This window comes from Elgaria multicarinata, chromosome 9 (assembly GCF_023053635.1).
Source record: "Elgaria multicarinata webbii isolate HBS135686 ecotype San Diego chromosome 9, rElgMul1.1.pri, whole genome shotgun sequence".
Taxonomy (NCBI): domain Eukaryota; kingdom Metazoa; phylum Chordata; class Lepidosauria; order Squamata; family Anguidae; genus Elgaria; species Elgaria multicarinata.
Window position 1 is genome coordinate 23912528 of NC_086179.1, and position 20202 is coordinate 23932729.

Consider the following 20202-nt stretch of genomic DNA (forward strand, 5'->3'; position numbering starts at 1 on the left):
GACAAAGACAAAGGGAAATGTGTAGTTCTGCAGCTTCCCCTTTTATGCTCACACCCCTGACAACTCAAAGAAGGTTGCAAGGGACCACTCACAAGTCAATTATTGCAGCTTCCCACACCCTGTAATGGAGGGGGCACGTTCCCACAGGAACCCAGCTGAGCCCATTCAGTCCCAATTAACTGAGTCTTGCTCTGCCCATGAAGGCTGGAGATAAAGGCCCTTTCTACACCTAAGGGCCCTCAGGGAGGGAGGATGATCCCGGTCTTACCTGCTTCAGGAATCATCCCTGGGTGTCTAAACATAAGCACAACATCCCGGAAGGGAAGAAGGTTGTTGCACCTGTTGTGCCTGCACCAGAGCGCACTTGCACTCAAGCGAAAAAGAATGTAAAAATGAAACAAAAGCCCCACCCCCACTTCTGATGTCCCTGGACACCCCCCCCCCCCGGCTCAGCTCCTTCCCTCTGCTCATCCCCACTACTCTCAAAGAGGGAAGAAGCTGGGACGGGCACCCACACTGCCCGTGGATCTTGGGATCATCCCGGGACCATGGGAAATACTGGGATATTAGCGGTCCCAGAAATCCCCAGAAAATGGAAGGATGGTGCCTGCCTGCTCCCAAGATCCCCTGTGCATCATTTCATTTATTTATTTATTTATTTATTTATTTATTTTTGCATTTATGACCCGCCTTTTTTTCCTCCAAGGAACCCAAGGCAGCGTACATAATCCTCCTCCTCTCCATTTTATCCCCACAACAACAACCTTGTGAGGTAGGTTGGGTTGAGAGTCTGCGACTGGCCCAAAGTCACCCAGTTGGTTTCCATGGCCAAGTGGGGACTAGAACTCAGATCTCCCATCTCCCCGTCCAACACTTTAGCCACTGCACCACAGGGCTCTTCCACACGTCGTACTGAAAGCGCTTCCATCCGCCCCCAGTGCACCCCGAAAACGATCGTGTAGCTTGCCTGTAAAAGAGATGAGGAAGAGGCGTCGTTGCCGCCACCGCCGCCACCCACCTCCCTCCTCGCCCGCCGGGACGGAGAGCTCGGCGGAAGAAGGCGGGAAGGCGGGGTGGAGAGCAGAATGATGGAAATTGTAGTCCAACATACCTGGAGGGTGTCAGGTTGGAGAAGGCTGCCCTACAAGTTAGATTACTGCAATGCACTCTACGTAGGGCTGCCTTTGAAGACGGTTCGGAAGCTGCAGCTTGTGCAAAATGCAGCAGCCAGATTGATTTCAGGAACCAGAAGGTTCGACCACATAACACCTGCTCTGGTCCGCTTGCACTGGCTGCCTGTATGTTTCCGAGCCCAATTCAAGGTCCTGGTTTTGACCTATAAAGCCTTACATGGCTTGGGACCACGATACCTGATGGAACGCCTCTCCCGACGTGAATATACCCGGTCACTAAGTTCAACATCTAAGGTCCTCCTCCGGGTGCCTACTCCGAGAGAAGCTCGGAGTGTGGCAATGAGGGACAGGGCCTTTTTGGTGTTGGCACCCCAGACTATGGAATGATCTCCCTGACGAGGCTTGCCTGGCACCAATGCTGCTATCTTTCCGGCGCCAGGTAAAGACTTTCCTGTTTGCCCAGGCATATGGCGGCACATCTTAATCACCCACATGTTTAATTTTTTTTAACAGTTTTAATGCTTTATGTGTGTATGTTCTGTGTTTTAGAATTTTAAATTTTGTATACTCATTTTTATCTTAATTTTAGAATTTCTGTAAACTGCCCAGAGAGCCCTGCCTATGGGAGCGGTATATAAGTGCAATAAATAAATAAATAAATAAATAAATAAATAAATAAATAAATAATATAACAGCCTATATCTAAGCTGTTACCAAGTGTAAACTACAATGAGGGATAAACTACACACAACGTTAAATGTGTCGCGTGTACTGATCCTGAACTACCTAAAAACTTTTATTTAAGCATGCCAGGCACCGATCTAGCTTGGGACTACTCAGTGCAAGTAGGGAGGGTTAAGGAAGGATAGGAAGGTTGGCTGCACCAAGTCCTGGCTTTCAAGGAACGTCCACTTCTGCAGCAGCCGCTGATTTGCGATGATAGATTGAACAGATTTCAGATCCAGCAGGTGTCTCTCCAGTCATGTAGAAGCCCTTTGTCTCACATGGGGCAACATCTCTGTGGGTATGGGATGATGTTGAAACTTGCATGGATGTGTCTCTCATCACGGTCTGTATTAATCGCAAATGGAAGGATAAGTATCTAGGAACACACTTCAAGGTAGGAGGTTTATTGGAATGGATAATTGTACTGCATTATTGCCACGGCTAAGGCTTAAACACTAGGGCGACCATTTGGAAAGGAAGATAGGGTTCCTTATCTTTAACAATTGTGTAGAAAAAGAAATTTCAGCAGATGTCATTTGTATGCAGGCAGCACTGCATGAAATTCCTTCTTCACCACAAGAGTTAAAGCTGCAGGAGCCCTGCCCTCTTTTGTATCTGGTCAAGAGGGCAGGGCTCCTGCAGCTTTAGCTCTTATGATGAAGAGGGAATTTCACCAGATGCTGCATGCATACAAATGACACCTGCTGAAATTCCCTTGTCAATACAACTGTTAAAGATACAGGAGCCCTGTCCTCCATTCCATATGGTCACTAAGAGCTTTAAGCTAAAGTATGCTGGTTTGGGGGGTATTTTGTCCCTGTCCCCTTTTGCCTTTTGTCTCAGCAACTAATGGCATATGATCCCACCTCTAAGAGCTTGTCAAGAATTGAATTTGAGCCTTGCTCTGAAAGAGGTTCAACACCTACACACCCCTTTGTAGCTCATTGTTTCTAGCATCAAGTGATGGCATGCTTATGTGAATGTTGCATCAAAGAGTAATCATCCAATGTCAACTCAAATCCAATATTTGACACCAGCTTTCCCTTACTAGTGCCCTCCAGATGCCTTGGACTACAACTCCCATCAGCGTCAACCAGCAGAACCATTTGCCATGCTGGTTGGGGATGATGGGGATAGCAATCTAATGCAACTGTCTGGGGAAGGCAGCTGTTTTGAATGCTGCTGTACATCATGTGTTTGGCTACCAAGTGATAAGTGCTCCAGCAACATATAAGCATGTGTGGACCAGCCTTGCATTTTGGACCATGGACTCATTCACATGCATAGGAGAACTTCGGATTGCCTCATCCAGTAGCTAATCTTTTCAGAGCTTCAAGACCCATCTCTGACCTGCATAGTCAAACTATGTCAAAACTTGTACTTTTAAGGAGCGGCTGTTGAATTCAGATTATTATGCAGCATTCATTTAGCAGTTAAGTATTAATGCGTGTTGTATTGTATTGTTATCTCCATTGACCAATATTAATTGAACAGCCCAGAAAAAAACCTGTTTTATTCACACATTGGCTGAAATATATTAGTTTCTTTATAGGTAAGTGGAGTGGAAATCTGATATGTGAAAATAAGCCTTATTATATTACCTCGATTATTCCAGGAGGAGAGAGATGAAAAACACACACCCTCCATTAAACTTTGCCTTTCTTGGGACTCTGATTATCTAAGTTCATTCTGCAGAAGAAGAAAGTTAAGTCTGTAATATTTTTGCTATTGGTATTTTAATCAAGTAAGAGACCTCTTTCCTGGATGCTTAACTGGGGACTTGGAAAAAAAAATCTGCATTTAAATTGAGATTAAAAAATCTATAGCCCAGGAGCTTACAAGTGCTTTTTACTCTCCAATGTGCCATATAGAAAGAACATGATGCTTTTGCTTAATTCGTATTTGTCATAACATGCTTCTTATCAAGAATTTAAAATTGGAGACTTGAAAAGGAAACGATATGCAACTTGGGAAATGAATGATAAAGGGAGAGATAAATCATAGTTCACTGACTTGGAAATATTCCCATATAGCTATTAGTTATCCATACAGCTGCTCCTTAGCTCATCCCTCCAGATGGATTCCTCAGCTTCCCCCAACCTGGTGCCCTCCAGATGTGTTGGTCTGTAAGTCTGATCTAATGGAGGCTGGCAGCTCCGATGTCAGTGGAGCAGTGAATCCACTCCAGGTTTCAGTCAGAACCAGTCAGAACTCTCAAGGACCTCTCCAAGGTGTGAAACTGACCCATGGACATTGGAGTCATCAGCCCCCACTGCTTCCATTGCTGTTTGACACACCTAGTTGTGTCCAACGCACGTGATGCCCATCAAGTGAGGAAAAGATCTTCCTCTTGCAGACTCCCACAGACATGGATGTAAGCAAAGAGAAGAAGGCAAAAGCACACATGATGCTCACTGAGCTGGAGGTTGGAGGTTGGGTGGGAAAAGGTGAGGAAAAGCATTCCCAACATGGGCAGAAGCACCCTTTCTATTCATCACAGAGGAGCAGGTTTCTCTCATCTTTGTCCCTTCACCTGCTTTCAGGTATCTACTCTACCTCCTTTTCTCTTTCTTTCTTCATTCAGCCGAAGGGACTGAGGGGGGAGAATAAATACACCTCTCCACTCCCCCCAACCCACCCTCCTTCCCTTCCTTCCTTCCTTCCTTCCTTCCTGAAATCTAACATGTAACACACAGCTTGCCCCTCCCCAGAAATCCATTCATTTTGTTTTCCATGTCTTGTGGCATCCTTTGTTTCATTTCTCTTTCTGCTGGTGTTTCATTCATTTTTCACTTCTCATTCTTTTCATTTTAACATAGGTTACAATAGGCTATCTTCTGAGACCTCTAACTTGCCCATTTGATTCAATTTGCCAAGCAATGCAATGCATCCTGTCAATATCGGGAATCTCTCCTATGAGAAATGAATGGGAGAAAGGAAAGGAAATGGTTTCTTGAGTTTCATTTGTTTTACAAATTATTTTGAAACAAATGGGGTGCATTCATTTCGAAGCAAATGTGCACCTCTGATTTCTGGCACCATGACCATTCTTGAACTATTTAAAACAGCTTCCTGTCTCCAGGTGTGACTACTGTTGCAGGTATAATGGCCCTCACTTAGCCATTAAGCTCACTGGATGACTTTGGGCCAGTCACTGGCTCTCTGGTTAATCTGCCTCACAAAGGTTCAGGATTCCTTCCTATGACCTGGACCCCCTGAGCAACTCCTTAAGGATCTCCGCCTCCTTAAGAGTCCCACCTTTCTTCTTTTACCTTCCTCTTCCCAGTAACATGGTGTTTAGGCTGTAGACATGTGGTGAGTGACACTCCAGGCACTAGTGGCTTAATGCAAGTTTACTAGGGAAATAAAGCAAGAAAATTACAATGAAGGTATTTAGTCAGATATGAGTGATACAAAAGGCATTAAAGGAAATAAAAGTTGTAAAAATGTAAATTATTTTACCCTACGCTGCATCTAGACTTCATCAAGCTGCATCTTTCTGCTCCTTCCTTATGGTCTAGTCTTTCTCTAGCTTTCTTTTTCTGGATCTGGTCTTCTCTTCTGCCTGGTCACTGGCTTCTTTCTCCTTTTATCCCCTCTTCGCCCCAAAATTGGAGTACTGTTTCAACTCTGAAGAAATGAAACTTAACTGGAGAAATGAAACTGCTCCTCTCAGAGATGCTCCCTCCCAACAGAAAGCCCACCAGGCATCTAAGGCCTGACTTTAATACCTTTCCTCAGTAGGCCTCAACCTTCGCACAGGGTTGTTGCAGGGATTAAATGGCAAGAAGGACGAGGATCACATAAGCACTCTTGAGTTCCTTGTAAGAGGAAAAAGGGCAGCATATAAATGTAATAATAAATAATGCATTGTTCTGTTGGGTCTACTAACTGATTTTTCATAGTCATTTTTCAACATCCACATTTCCCATTGCAGTGATGTCTGCAGGTCACAATCATCAAGGCTCTAAACCAAATTTACCACCATGCTCTCTGTTTCAAAATCTGTCCAATGGGTGCAATACTTTCTGACTTCTTTGCCTTTTTTCCTTTGCTCGGCTGCATCATCCTTTACTCCACCCCCCACACCCCGGTTCTGTGCTGCTGCTGTTGCTGCAAAGTTTTGTTGGTGGGACGCAGTAAATCCCTTGCCATTGACAGGTGCACCTTGCATGCTATGATCAAAGTCTTAACATGATAATACCTGATATGATGGATGTTTCAAATAATAAGATAATCACACAATTGTTTCAAATCACTGCATGAAAAGCATAAACTGTGTGAATCCACCATTTGTTCTAGGGATATGAATCTCATTTAAATTGCTGAAAGGCAATTTAAGACAGAAGATTTAAGGGAGCTGTTCAGGAAGGGGTGGCATTTCTGAGCATAGGAGCAGCTCATCAGAGCCTGTTGCCAATGAGTTAGTAGACATTTCATCACTTAGAAGTTGGACCATGACAGTGGCCATGGGGGACCTTAGAGACAGGTCCTCTTCAGCATTTTCTAAAGCTGTTTCCTGAATTTTAGTTAAGAAAGGCAAGTCTGTATTCTTTTAATTAGGGAGAATCTAAGGGGAAATGTGTACACAGTAGTCTACCCAATTCCTGAATAAGAAGTAAACCCCTCTCCAAATGGGTTATTATGTCAAAGCCCCCCCCCCCTGCTGCCTAATAAGTCCAACACATTTGGGTTGATGAACAATTGTTTCATTAAATTTAGCCAAGTTACAGCACTGATCTTAATTACCTTACAGGGCAGGTTCACATCAAGCATCCTTCCCATACGACCCCCTACTAATGTCTAAGGAGTGGTGCCTCTCTGCCCTCACTCCTTAATTTAGCTGGACGTTCTCCTGGCATGACCTTTCCAGCTGTCAAGCTATAGGCAATCATTTTCTTTTCTTGCAGCTCTCTGTGGTGCTTGTCTTCCAATCTCCACCCAACTTCCAAACCTGGAGGATCATGATCCCTGGATTCTAGTGACAGGGTTCGTTTGCTGATCCTGCTGGCTTGTTCTCCATGTTCCCTGAGAAACCAGGACAATGCCAGCCTGCCATAGACAAGGAGAGGGGGCATAGATGACATAATCCAGAGCACATACTTTCGAACCTGGTAGAACACATAACCTAGAACCCAGGGTCATCCCATGAAGTTGATGGGTGGGAGGCTCAAGACAGGTAAAAGGAAATACTTCTTCACACAGCACATAATAGATCTACGGAATTCACTTCCACAAGATGAAGTGATGGTCACCAATTGGATGGCTTTAAAAGGGGTCAGCCAAATTCATGGAGGATAAGGGTATCGACTACTTCTAGTCCAGACAGCTATAAGTCACCTCCACTGTCAGAATCATAGAATCACAGAATCATAGAATAATAGAGTTGGAAGAGGCCTATAAGGCCATGGAGGCAGTATGCATGTGAATGTGCACCAACTGCTGGAGAACATGAGCAGGGGGGTGCATTTGCACTCATGACCCTCTTGTGCATCTCCCACATGGGGTTGCCATATTCTGAATCCACAAAAACGGGACAATTTTTTTGTGGGGGGAGGGGCTAGGATTTTTTTTTATTTTTTTTTTAAAAAATGTGAACAATATATAAAGGTCTAGGGAAAGCCCAATTTTTCAATTAAAACAACAACTGTAAAACCGGACATCTTAAATTCACTGCAACTTACTTCCAAGTAACAGATTTGAGGCTCACAACCCAAATCCATGGAGGTGGATTTTTGAAGGGTGATGTTTGGGGAGTGACTTTTCTTTCCTTTCTCCCCTCTCTCCTTTCCTCTCCTTCACCCAATCGTCCTCCACTTGCTCCCTCCCTCCTGTCCCCCACAAAACTCTCTTTCTTCCCCCACAAATAACCCAGAAGCTCCACCCCGCGCTTTTACCCTAAAGGTCTGACCACAACCAGCCAAGCTCACCAAACTCCTTTGCGTTGCATGGGTCTCAGGTAGCCTGAGAAGAGCACATGCGCCTTTCCTTGCTGATGTTCCTCTTCTACAGAACTGCAGGCGCAATAAGGTGAGGCATGGTGAGTGACTCAGATGAGCCTGTGGAGGAGCGGTGATGCTCTGGAAAAGGCGCCAGATGGATGCGTCTTTTTCTCTGCTGCTGCCGCTCCACAGAGCAGGGTCAAGGCACCATTTTGGAGGTCAGAATTTCTCCGGCCAGCTGGACCAGGAATCTGGGATTCTTGCCCAGCTGGTCGGGACATTTCAGAATCTCCTGGAAATCGGGACATTCCCGGTTTTCCGGGATGTATGGCAACCCTAGTCCCACAGGCTCTTGTTTGGACACTGTGTGAGCAGAATTTTGGACTAGTGGGTCCTTGGTCTGATCCAGCATGGATCTTCTTATGTTCACATGCTTTTCATGCAGAAGGTCCCCAGTTCAGTCCTCGGCATCTCCAGGAAGGACTGGGAAGGAATCCTGCCTGAAACCCTGGATAGCTGTTGTGAGTCAGTGATGATAATACTGGGCTAGATAGACCAATGGTCTGACTCACTATAAGGCAGTTTCCTATGTGACATGTCCTGCCTACTTCACCATCCAAAGTAGGAGACAAAGACAAAAAAACAAAACAAAACCTCCTCCCAGCAATTTCATCCACTTTGGGTGTCTTCTTCCCAATGGAGGCTGGTGGCTCCGATGTCCAGTGGGTTTGTGAATCTACTTTGGGCTTCATTCAGAACCAGTCAGAACTTTATCCAAGATGCTGAACCTTACCCCCAAATGGAGTAGATTAAAAAAAAATATTAAAAAAAGAAATGACACAGGTCTTGCCTGCAAGCTTAAATCTAAAAAAATGAAACAAAAATGGGGGGAAAAACCATGGGGAGGAAAGAATAAGGGAAAAGGAAATGTTGATAACAAAACTGTCCAGATGATGATAATGATGATGATGATGACAATTTAAAAACAACACTATTCAGTGTTGGTTAGAAGTAGCTTACTACAAATACTGCGTCTTGAATTTGACCATAGGATAGTTCAGAATAACATTGTTTATTATTTTTACAAGTTACCTAAAATATACCAGACAGCGTACATGAATGAAACATCTTGGTCTCTGTTAGCAGGCTCTTAGTCTAAAAATCCTATGTGCTTGATACTGAGTAGTGGAAGCGAGATACACCGTGCTATTCAGTGCTCTCAGCAGGCCCTCAGCTTCCACACAGCTTTGGGCAGGTGGGGGATTTTGGACTGAAGGCCTCCAAGGAGGCTGCGTCACTGTCACAAGAACCCGCACCTTGGTGCTGCGGAGTTGATGGCATTGAAAGACTGAAAGAACTAGGCATGTTTAGCCTGGAGAAGAGAAGATTGAGGTGAGACATGATAGCACTCTTCAAATACTTGAAAGGTTGTCACACAGAGGAGGGCCAGGATCTCTTCTCGGTCATCCCAGAGTGCAGGACACGGAATAATAGGCTCAAGTTACAGGAAGCCAGATTCTGGCTGGACATCAGGAAAAACTTCCTGACTGTTAACGCAGTATGACATGAAACCAGTTACCTAGGAAGGTTGTGGGCTCTCCCACACTAGAGGCCTTCAAGAGGCAGCTGGACAACCACCTGTCAGGTATGCTTTTCCTGCACTGAGCAGGGGGTTGGACTTGATGGCCTTGCAGGTCTCTTCCAACTCTACTATTCTATGATTCTATATGACAAACTCCCGAATGTCTGCGCCTGTGGAAATTCCCACATCACTTTTCCTTGGAATACATTCAATGTCTGTTGGCAGGTGGAGAGGGAGAATCTTCTTCCTTTGTTAAGCACAATTTTATTTGCACAAACCTTTCTGGTGCAAATGTCTTTGTTTTCCTAAGAGGGAATGGTTCTTTTTAGGATATTCAGAGGCAATAAACATGCCAATGGGAGAAGGAAAGATTTGATTAAAGACAAAAAGATTAACAGAAGTAATTAAAGCAACACGAAAAGAAAGCCCAGGACTTCAAAGCAAGATAAAGCACACATCCTTTCAGCTACGGAGAACCCTGGCCTCTTATCCTATCCAGATAAGATCAGCAGCAAACGTGACTCCATAATAGCCTCTGGTTACACAGCACCAATCCAGCAGGGCCTGTGCTGAGGTTCCTGGCCTGAACACTGGGCAGCCAGCCAGCTCAGCATAGAGAACTCTTTTCTCAGCTACTCTGAACAACAGGTAGCTAACCCTGAGGTCCTGCCAGAGGCTGGCTTGCTTATTCATTTAGTTTAATTCCATTTCTATACCGCTCAGTAACCAAAGCTCTCTGGGTGGTTCACAACAACTAAAAACACAAAATGCATCATAAAAGGCAATATAGATGTAAAAGTTTAAAAGTACAAACCAAAATAAAACGTAGCAGCAGTGCAGAGGTTTAAAATACAACAATGGATTAAACACTTGGGGGAAATTAAAAAAAAAGGTCTTCACCTGGTGCTGGAAAGACTACAATGTAGGCACCAAGCAAGCCTCTCTGGGAAGCTCATTCCACAACCGGGGTGCCACAGCAGAAAAGGCCCTCTTCTTGGTAGTTACCCGCCTCACTTCCTTTGGCAGGGGCTCCCAGAGAAGGATCCCACTGAAGACCAGCCTCGAGCACAGCATCAACAGCATTACTCCTGGAAACTACCCAGCTCCTTAATCAGCACTCTAAACATGGGCAGGAGAATTCTGTATACCACTAACTTCTCGAGATAGCTACGTTCCTCCATAATTCTATTACTATCCTGTTGGCTTTTTCATCCTTTCAAGATTCAGTTATATTTGTGACAAGGAGATGGGCAAGAAGGGAGATGGATGTGAGCTTTGTCAGCCCGGTAGATTGGTGGGGAATCCGGCTGTACTGTGCACTGGTTTTCCCCAGTGTGCAGTGAAGCTGCCCCAGCTAAGGGCCAGATGGAGGAGCACTCCGTCGCCCAGTGTCTTGGACAGGGCAGCTGCACCTGCCCCATGCCCTCCCTGTCATTGATTAGAAATAACCACAGAGATTCCTTTAACGTGCCATTTGCCATCCCAATTCAGACGGGGAGTGGTCCACTGAGGAATCACTACTGATCTATGAGCATCAATTAGAGGTAACACTAGGGGTTCTTCTCCCTGCTAGTCCTGAAGGGGTGGAGCTTTGGGAGGGGGTGGAGCTAGGGGATGAGCCTTGGCTGAATAGGCAAGACTGGCAGGCCAAACTGCAGACTGGAAGTTCCCCATATCTGGATGGGCAAACTCACCTGCATCCAATTCATTGGACAGTGACTAGGGTGACCATATTTGGGAAACCAAAAAAGAGGACACCTAGTGTGTGTGTGTGGGGAAGCAGTTTTCTGAGTCCTGCAGAAAGTACGTTATTCCCCCGCCACCTTAAAGAACCCGATTGGAGTGGAGGAGGGGAAAGGATTTCATTCTGCACCACCACTATCCACTCCAATTGGGGCCTTTTCTATAATGTCCACAAATGACCCACTTTCCCCTTTAAGATCTCAATTGGAGCTCGGGGTGGGGGAATGACGTTGCCTCAAGAAAGCATGTCATTCCCTCCTGCCATGCTAATGGCAGCCTTAAAGAGGAAGGTGTGTCATTCCAGGACATTATTGAAAATTATAGAAAATCCCCCCTGACACCATGGAAAGAACAAAAACCAGGACAAATCCGGGGGAATCCTGACAGTTGGTCACCCTAACAGTGACCTCATTGCTACCGCCGCCACCTGTCCCTGCTCGTCAGGCTGCCTGACCTACTTTTGAGGCTTGGCGAGGCCTGATGAGTGCTTAGCCGCCATCCACCCTCACTCCAGAAATTACTATTTCCCCCATTGCATAAACGGCAGCTGTAAAGGCCCATTTACGCAACAGGGCAAAGGCGCAATTTCTAGAGCCATCATTGAGGTCCACAAGGGAGACTCTGGATGAGGGTGGATGGCACCGAGCACTTGCCAGGCCTCGTGGGCGCTCAGAGCATGGCTCCACGAGCACACTGCAGGCACCCAGCTGGGTCCAGGGGGCAGGTTAGGGGCCGCCCATGACATACCTGCTGTTATATAGCCATGTCGGTCCCACCCCAACTGAGCATGAGGTGTGGCACTGGCACGTGCCTGCACATCAGTGCCCTGTCTCCCTCCAGCCCATCACAACTTTGTCACCACCCAAAGCCCTTCTGGTCGAGCGTTGGAACAACTTTGGTCTGCTTCCGGGCTAAACTACATGCTTCATTATATACATAGCATGCAGTTGATTCTCACTTCCTTTCTTTTTATCTCCAAGTAAGCTCACATGGCCCTGATCTGGATTGGGACCACTGTATGCAGTTTGGCGAGGTTTAAAATATCCCACCCACCGGCTTCCCCCTTGTCCGAAATTCCCCCTCCTCTGACGCGAGGGCTTTAAAAATACAGAAAAAGACCCATCCCTTGGTGCCACATATTTAACACAGAGTGTAGTTTAGTCCTCAGTAGGAGGCACTTTCATACGCTCAAGCAAATTATTCCTATATGTGATTCGTTGCATTTTAAAATGATGATTACTGATGAATTCCAAAGATTTTAAGTATTTCCCACCTGGCTGCTCTCCTTTTGACCAGGGACCCTGCAGTGTGGAATTAGCAGCTGAGCAGTCAGGAGTGAAAATAATCCCATCACCAATAAATCGGGCTTACGGTGCCTCGGAGCGAGGAGAGAAGGTGAGGAGGAGGAGGTGGTGGGTAGGACAGGTTTTCTACGGAGTTGATGCCTCCCCCTCCTGGCAAAACACACACCCCTGTTTTCTTTTCTTAAGGGGGCACTAGAAGACTATTTGGAAATCTGATAATGAATAAACTGTAACCTGATGACTCATGGGACTAATGATGATGAATCTCGGATATTATTTTTTAAAAACCCCTGAGGATTCTCGCTCAATTCTGCACACCGATGCTCATGAAAGAAGCTTTATGTTCTTAGTGTCAAAAGCAACTTTTAAAATGCCAGTTGTCTAGGGAGGAGAGATAAAGCATTCTTTCCAGCGTTCCTTTAAGCTGCTTCAGAATCCCAGATGTTCGGAAGAATCTTGAGGTATAGTCAGTTGTGGAGTCCTCTGGCTTTAGGCTATATGCATTAGTATGTTTATGCAATAGCCACAGAGCAGCAGGAATTATATGGTTATTTTCTTTTTTTCTCCCCCCCCCTTTTCTTCTTTCTTTTTTGTATTTTGACTAGTGCTGGTCCAAAACATCTCCCGTGTTTTCTTCTGTTTTTTGAGCATTCTCATTCAATTTGATAGAAAAGAAAAAGAAAAAAAACCATGGGGAGGAAAGAAGGGGGGATGAAATGTTCGTACCAAAACTGTCCTCCTCATCCTCATCATACAACACCATTCAGCTCAGCCTTGATTAGAAATAGCTTCCTACTATTATATAGCTTCTCCTATATTATCTGAACTGTGTTTCTGCTATGAGTCTTGAAGTCTGCACTGTTTATCTCAAGAGCATCGTCTCAACTAGGATCTCTTCTTGATCATCCTGGAGTGCAGGACATGGAATAACGGGCTCAAGTTACAGGAAGCCAGATTCTGGCTGGACATCAGGAAAACTTTCTGTTAGAGCAGCACGACAGTGGAACCAATTATCTAGGGAGGTGGTGGGCTCTCCCACACTAGAGGCATTCAAGAGGCAGCTGGACAGACATCTGTCTGGGATGCTTCAAGGTGGATTCCTGCAATGAGCAGGGGGTTGGACGCAATGGCCTTATAGGCCCCTGCCAACTCTACTATTCTATGATTCTATGATTCAACACTAAGACAATAAGGCAAAGCAACCAGTCAACTGGTCCTTGGCTTAGCCCTCAGTCAGGTGGAGCCGGATTGATCTCCAAGGACCAATCTGGCTCCACCAAGCCTCATACAGCAGGCAGAAGGAAACATTTTGAGCCTAAGCAATGGAGGCTGGTCGCTTCGATTTGGGTGGAGCTGTGATTTCACTCAGAACCAGACAGAACTCAAATGGATCTATCCTATATGATGAATCCTCCACCCCCAAAATGGGTTCAGCATCCTGCATAGCTCTTCTAGAGTTCTGGCTGGTTTTGACTGGAACCCAGAATGGAACCACAGCCCTACTGAAATTGGAGCCACCAACTTCCACTGAGCCCAAGGACAGCATTTGCCTGTGGGCAAGCTCTCCTGTCCCCTTTGCTTTAGCCTCATACCCCACCATTGGAATGCTGACAGCTTTTCCAAAATGGCATTTGGCCCTTGGGCTCAAATGTATTCCCCACCCTTGCATTAGACTCAAATAGTTGACGTAGCCCTTCTGCATGAATTGTCATGGCCCTTGACTGAATCCCCCAGTGACAAGAATTCCTAGGAGGCATCAGAACAACTTCCTGCTCCTTCTGAATTGGGGCCCACTGCCTTGGACCCCATGTCTTGTCCACGCAACCCCCAGGAGGTGCCGCTACCCTCTGACTCCGAGGAGTGGATGTCAAACTCCTCTAGTGAAAAGGGAAATCCCCGACTGGCTCCCCTCCTCCGACTTTCAGTCCATAGGAGAAGCCATCACTTCGAGGAAAAGGCTGCTGGCCCTTTAACAGCCAGGTGCAGCACCTTAGAGAGTGGAGTTTCCAGAGAGACTGTCCTGGCTTGACTATAAAAGCCTGCCAGTTGTTCCCAGACTCTGTTGGAGCAATTTGTTAGTTCTCTAGCTCCAGGATTGCTGACCAAGTCCCTGAAATCTAAACCTAGTTCCAGATATGATCTAGCCATCTTGACTGGTGGTCTTCAACTGGTCCAGCCCAAGACCCAATTTGGATGTCCAACTTGCAACATAAGATTCATTTTCACAATTTTCTCCATGCCCAGCATGGTGGCAACAGGTTTGCTGTGAACCATCTGGACTGATCCTGCGACCCACTTTTGGGTTGTGGCCCACCAGTTGAAGACCATTGAGTCCCAGTATTGGGGAAAAGGTGGGAGATAATTGTTGTTGTTTATTTATTTATTTATTTATTACATTTCTATACCGCCCAATAGCCGGAGCTCTCTGGGTGGTTCACAAAAATTAAAAACATTCAAAGTATAAAACAACAGTATAAAATCATAATATAAAATACAATTTAAAAGCTCAACCAGATAAAAACATCAGCAATGCAAAATAACAAATTTAAAACACCAAGTTAAAATTTATTTATAGACTGTTAAAATGCTGGGAGAATAAAAAGGTCTTCACCTGGCGTCAAAAGTTGGTCTTGGTCACACTAAGCCTCCTTGTCTGAGCTATTGCCCAGGACAGGTAATGGCTTTTCTGGTGGAGCATGTCATTAACCCTGGAAGCAGGGAGAGAAAATGCGAAGTGGTCTTATGAACTGGGCTACACGGGTTCTGTGATCATCTTCGAGTGCATGTGGGACTCTGATGTGAGTCTGGGGCCACATCAGCATGTTTTCATAGAATCATAGAATAGCAGAGTTGGAAGGGGCGTACAAGGCCATCGAGTCCAACCTCCTGCTCAATGCAGGAATCTGCCCTAAAGCATCCCTGACAGATGCTTGTCCAGCTGCCTCTTGAATGCCTCTAGTGTGGGAGAGCCCACAACCTCCCTAGGTAGCTGATTCCATTGTCGTACTGCTCTAATAGTCAGGAAGTTTTTCCTGATGTCCAGCTGGAATCTGGTTTCTTTTAACTTGAGCCCATTATTCCGTGTCCTGCCGAACAGAGAGGAACCAGTACCTCACGTGATTTGGAAGCTATACTTCTATTAATGCAGCCCAAAATAGCATTTGCCTTTCTTGCAGTCATATCGCACTGTTGGATCATATTCAGCTTGCAATCTACAACAATTCCAAGATCCTTCTCGTTTGTAGTATTGCTGATACTACGAACTAAATACTACAATACTACAAAGTCTTTAATTTTATATATTTACTAGTCACTTTCCAGCTAAACAGATATCACAATCCACCCCAAGCTTGTTCTCTGCATCTAGGAAAACCAAGAGTCATAAAAACACCATGAATAATTAGTGTATGGATAATTATCCTTTAATGAAGCTCTTGGTTGTATAAATTATTGAGCTCGTTGCTCCATTTCAAGGCCCATAATTAATAAGTGATTAAGGAAAGATGTTAGCTTGGGAAGGGGGCTGGAAATGATACCACTGATGTTTACATTAAGCAAGCATGGCGCTCGCCTTGTTATATATGTCTAATCATATTGCAACCAGATAATCTTCAGTTCATTAAGGCAGATGATAAACTTTTGCTCTTGGCTTCATTTTATTTCTCACCCCTTTTTTTGCACCACGCTTCCTCTGTCAACGAAAAGGAATACAGGAAGGTCCTTATACTGAGTCAAGCCATTGATCTACTTAGCCCAGTATTGTAAACACTGACTGGCAGTAGTTCTCCAGGTTCTGAAAGTTTTCCTGCCTCCTTTGACGAAGTCTATGATTGAACATGGGGCCTTTTGAAAGCAAAGCATGTCCTCTACCACAGAACTACACCCCCTTCCAATGGACTTATTCCTACACAGTGCTTATTTCGATCAGACTGACTTTAAGGGCTAGATGAAGCTACACAGACACAACGGCGGAGAAACTGGAGGGAGGAGGAAGCAACCAGAGGGAAGAAAATAGGAAAAATGTAGAATAAACAGAAAAATATGTTTTAGAAATCCTCCCCAGTTTTTTCCATCCCCACTCCCCTGGGTCCTTTACATCTCTAGACACACATTTATTTATTTATTTATTTATTTATTTATTTATTTATTTATAATACCGCCCAATATCTGAAGCTCTCTGGGTGGTTCACAAAAGTTAAAACCATAAGTACAGCATAAAATATAATATGAAAGCATAAAACCACAATATAAAACTACAATAAAATACAACTAGAATAAAACCGAGCAGCAATGCAGAGATTTAAAATACAGATTTAAAATAGAGTTAAAAGACTAGGATAGTAAATTGCTAAAATACTGGGGAAATAAAAAGGTCTTCATCTGGTGCCAGAAAGAGTATAATGTAGGTGCCAGGTGTCCCTCTCTACAGAGTTCATTCCACAGCCAGGGTGCCACAGCAGAGAAGGCCCTCCTCCTGGTAGCCACCTGCCTCACTTCCTTTAGCAGGGGCTGACAGAAGAACCCATGAAGATGATCTTAGGGTCCGGGCAGGTCCATATGGGAGGAGGTGATCCTTCAGATAACCTGGCCCCAAGGCGTTTAGGGCTTTGAATGTTAATACCATCACTTTGAATTGGGCCGAGACCTGCACTGGCAGCCAGTGCAGTTGGAAAAGTACAGGCATAATGTGGACAACAGCTGAGTTCTGCCACTGCAGCAGAAGTATGATCTTATTTGAGAAGAGTGAGGTGTAGCTCAGCCACAGATAACTCCTGCCATACAACGTGGCATACCAAATATAAAGATATGGTTAATAGTTTACTGGGTGATCCACAAGGTCAGTGCTAAAACCAGAGTCTAGGGCACTTTGGGTGGAGGACAGGCCTGATCCGGAGAGCTGAGATACATTTTTCCCCTTTAAAAACAATAAATCACCTTACAATATCTCAAACTTTTGAAATTCAGCTTTGGACTTCAACAAAAATGGTCAAATACCAAATATTACTGCATGTCAGTTATAGGACACTTTCAAAGCTACTTCCCATCACGTGTCACTTTCAAAGCCACTTCCCATAACATGTCACTTTCAAAGCTACTTCCCATCGCATGTCAATTACCAAAATGAACTTAACACGAAATATTATGTTACTGTATATGCTCATGGTATTTCATGATAGATTTATATGTTCTATCTAAAATCCAAATAAAATAAACTCAAACTGGGTATCAGTTCACCTTGGATTAACTACTGTTGTGTGTCTACAGTTAAATACTTCCAAATAAACTCTTACATGCATGAGGCTTTCCTTGAGGATTCCTGCTCACAAATAACTGTAAGTAGATAGGCTAAAGGTGGACAACCTGTGCTTCTCAGATGTTTTGGACTACAACTTCCATTTCCCCTGATCATTAGACTGCTGGCTGGGGCTGATAGAAGTCAAAGTCCAAAACCCAGTTGTCTACCCTTGGTGTGGACCCTTTTGCACTGAACATGTGGGTGTCAGCGGGTGGCATCTTTAGGTGCAACCCTGCTCCCCCTCTGCATTTTCACTATCTGCCTGGAAAGTTTGAATACTTGCATACCTCTTATATGGATTTCCAAGTGTTATGTGTGGAGGTTAGTATGAAACAACCTCCACAAGAAGAACTTTGTAAGGGTTGCCTCCTAATTTCTCTCTCTCTCTCCCTCCCTCCCTGCATGCATGCATGTGAGTACATGTGTGCTTGCATATACATGCCCATGCATACACACACACACATACACACACATGGCAACAGTTATGGTTACAGTTATGGACACCAAGCTAATAGCAGATTCTTCATTGATTCTTTTTGGCTCAATGGGCAGGCATGAATGCATTGATTTGTATCTAAAGCATAATGGACTGATAGGTTTGTTGGTAATATTTCAATTAATTCCTCCTCTCCTCTCTAAGGTTGCTAATCTCAAAACAACCTCTGCAAAATGCTCACCTACAAAGAGAGAAAAGCCCAGTCATTCAGATGTCGGGAAAAGCAGAAAATGTAAATTACACAGAAAAAGAAAACGGCAAAAGTCTGCTCCAAGGAATAGTGTTATAGTGGAGACAAAAGCTACCTGCTGTACCTGATCACAGGGTGGGCCCTCTGCTCTGGTGGGTGTTGAGCGTGTCCGTTCAGAAAAGCCTTCCCTTCCCAGTGTCTCTAAAACAAAGCCAGTATGGTGTAGTGGCTAAAGTGTTGAACTGGGAGTTGGGAGATCTGGGTTCTAGTCCCCACTCAGCCATGGAAACCCACTGGGTGCCAGTCAAAGACTGGCAGGTGCCAGTCACAGACTCTTAGCCCAATCTACCTCACAGGGTTGTTGTAAGGATAAAATGGAAAGGAGAAGGAGGGTTATGTATGCTGCCTTGGGTTCCTTGGATGTAAATGCAGTAATAAAAATAAATAAAAAGGCAACTCCAGATATTTTGGACTGCAACTCTCATCAGCCCCAGCCAACCTGGCCAATGGTCATGGATTATGGGAGTTGCAGCCCAAAACATCTGGAGGGCACCAGGTTTTCTCCCTCCTCTCTAAAATATTCAAGCTATGGCCTGTACACACACACACACACACACACACACACACACACACATGCAGGTTGCACACGTGTGTACACAACATAATGTGTCATGACCCAGGAGTCCAGCTGTGACATGGCCTCTGAATCTAAAGGCCCTGCGGTGCCAGCAGAGGAAACTCTGGGTCTGCACACCATTGCAGAACTACCGGAGAACTCTGAGGCCAGGCTTCCAGAGAACCCAGAGGCTAACCCTAGCACCGGACAAGCACCCTCTTCTACAAGAGCCCCACATGCCTAGAACCCAATGTGCCAATGCTGGAAGCATTAGCTCTTGGAGAGATGGTTGGGTGCTAAGCTACAGGCCACTTGAAAGGTTGTCACACAGAGGAGAGCCAGGATCTCTTCTTGATCATCCCAGAGTGCAGGACACGGAATAATGGGCTCAAGTTACAGGAAGCCAGATTCTCTTTGGACATCAGGAAAAGCTTCCTGTTAGAGCAGTACAACAATGGAACCAATGACCTATGGAGGTCGTGGGCTGTCCCACACTAGAGGCCTTCAAGAGGCAGCTGGGCAACCACCTGTGATGTATGCTTTAATGTGGATTCCTGCATTGAGCAGGGGGTTGGACTCGATGGCCTTGTGGGCCCCTTCCAACTCTAGTATTCTATGATTCTGTCCCTTTAAGGCTCCCATTCTGTAGGAAAGGATGGAGTCTGGGACTGTAGCATAAAAGGGTTCAGTTTGGTCTCAGACATTGATGGAGCACATTGCTCCCTGGGAGCTCTCCTAGGTGCTGCAAATACTTTGCCTTGACGCCTTGCTGCCTGGTATTGAGTCCCATGGGTACCAGGGGCTCAGTACATAATGATGTAGATATGTACACAATGATAAGTATGTTCAGAACTTTATGTATTTGCCTATGTTGAGTTAGTGGCTAATAGAGTAACTTCAGCAGGTTAAGCTAATTACTTTGTCAAATGTTCTCGTCAGGAGGGTTGTAAAGATAAGCAGACTAATGGGATTGATTTTGGTAGAGGTGAGTACTGAGGGTTCACTTAGAACCGCCATTGCACCACCAGCGCGCAGAGGGGAACGCTTCATATATATATATATATATATATATATATATATATATATATATAGGTTTTAAAATATGTATAGCACCCATTGTAAGAGAGAAATGGTTTTTTTTTAAAAAAAGCCTTTTATTCTTCCAAAAACAGCT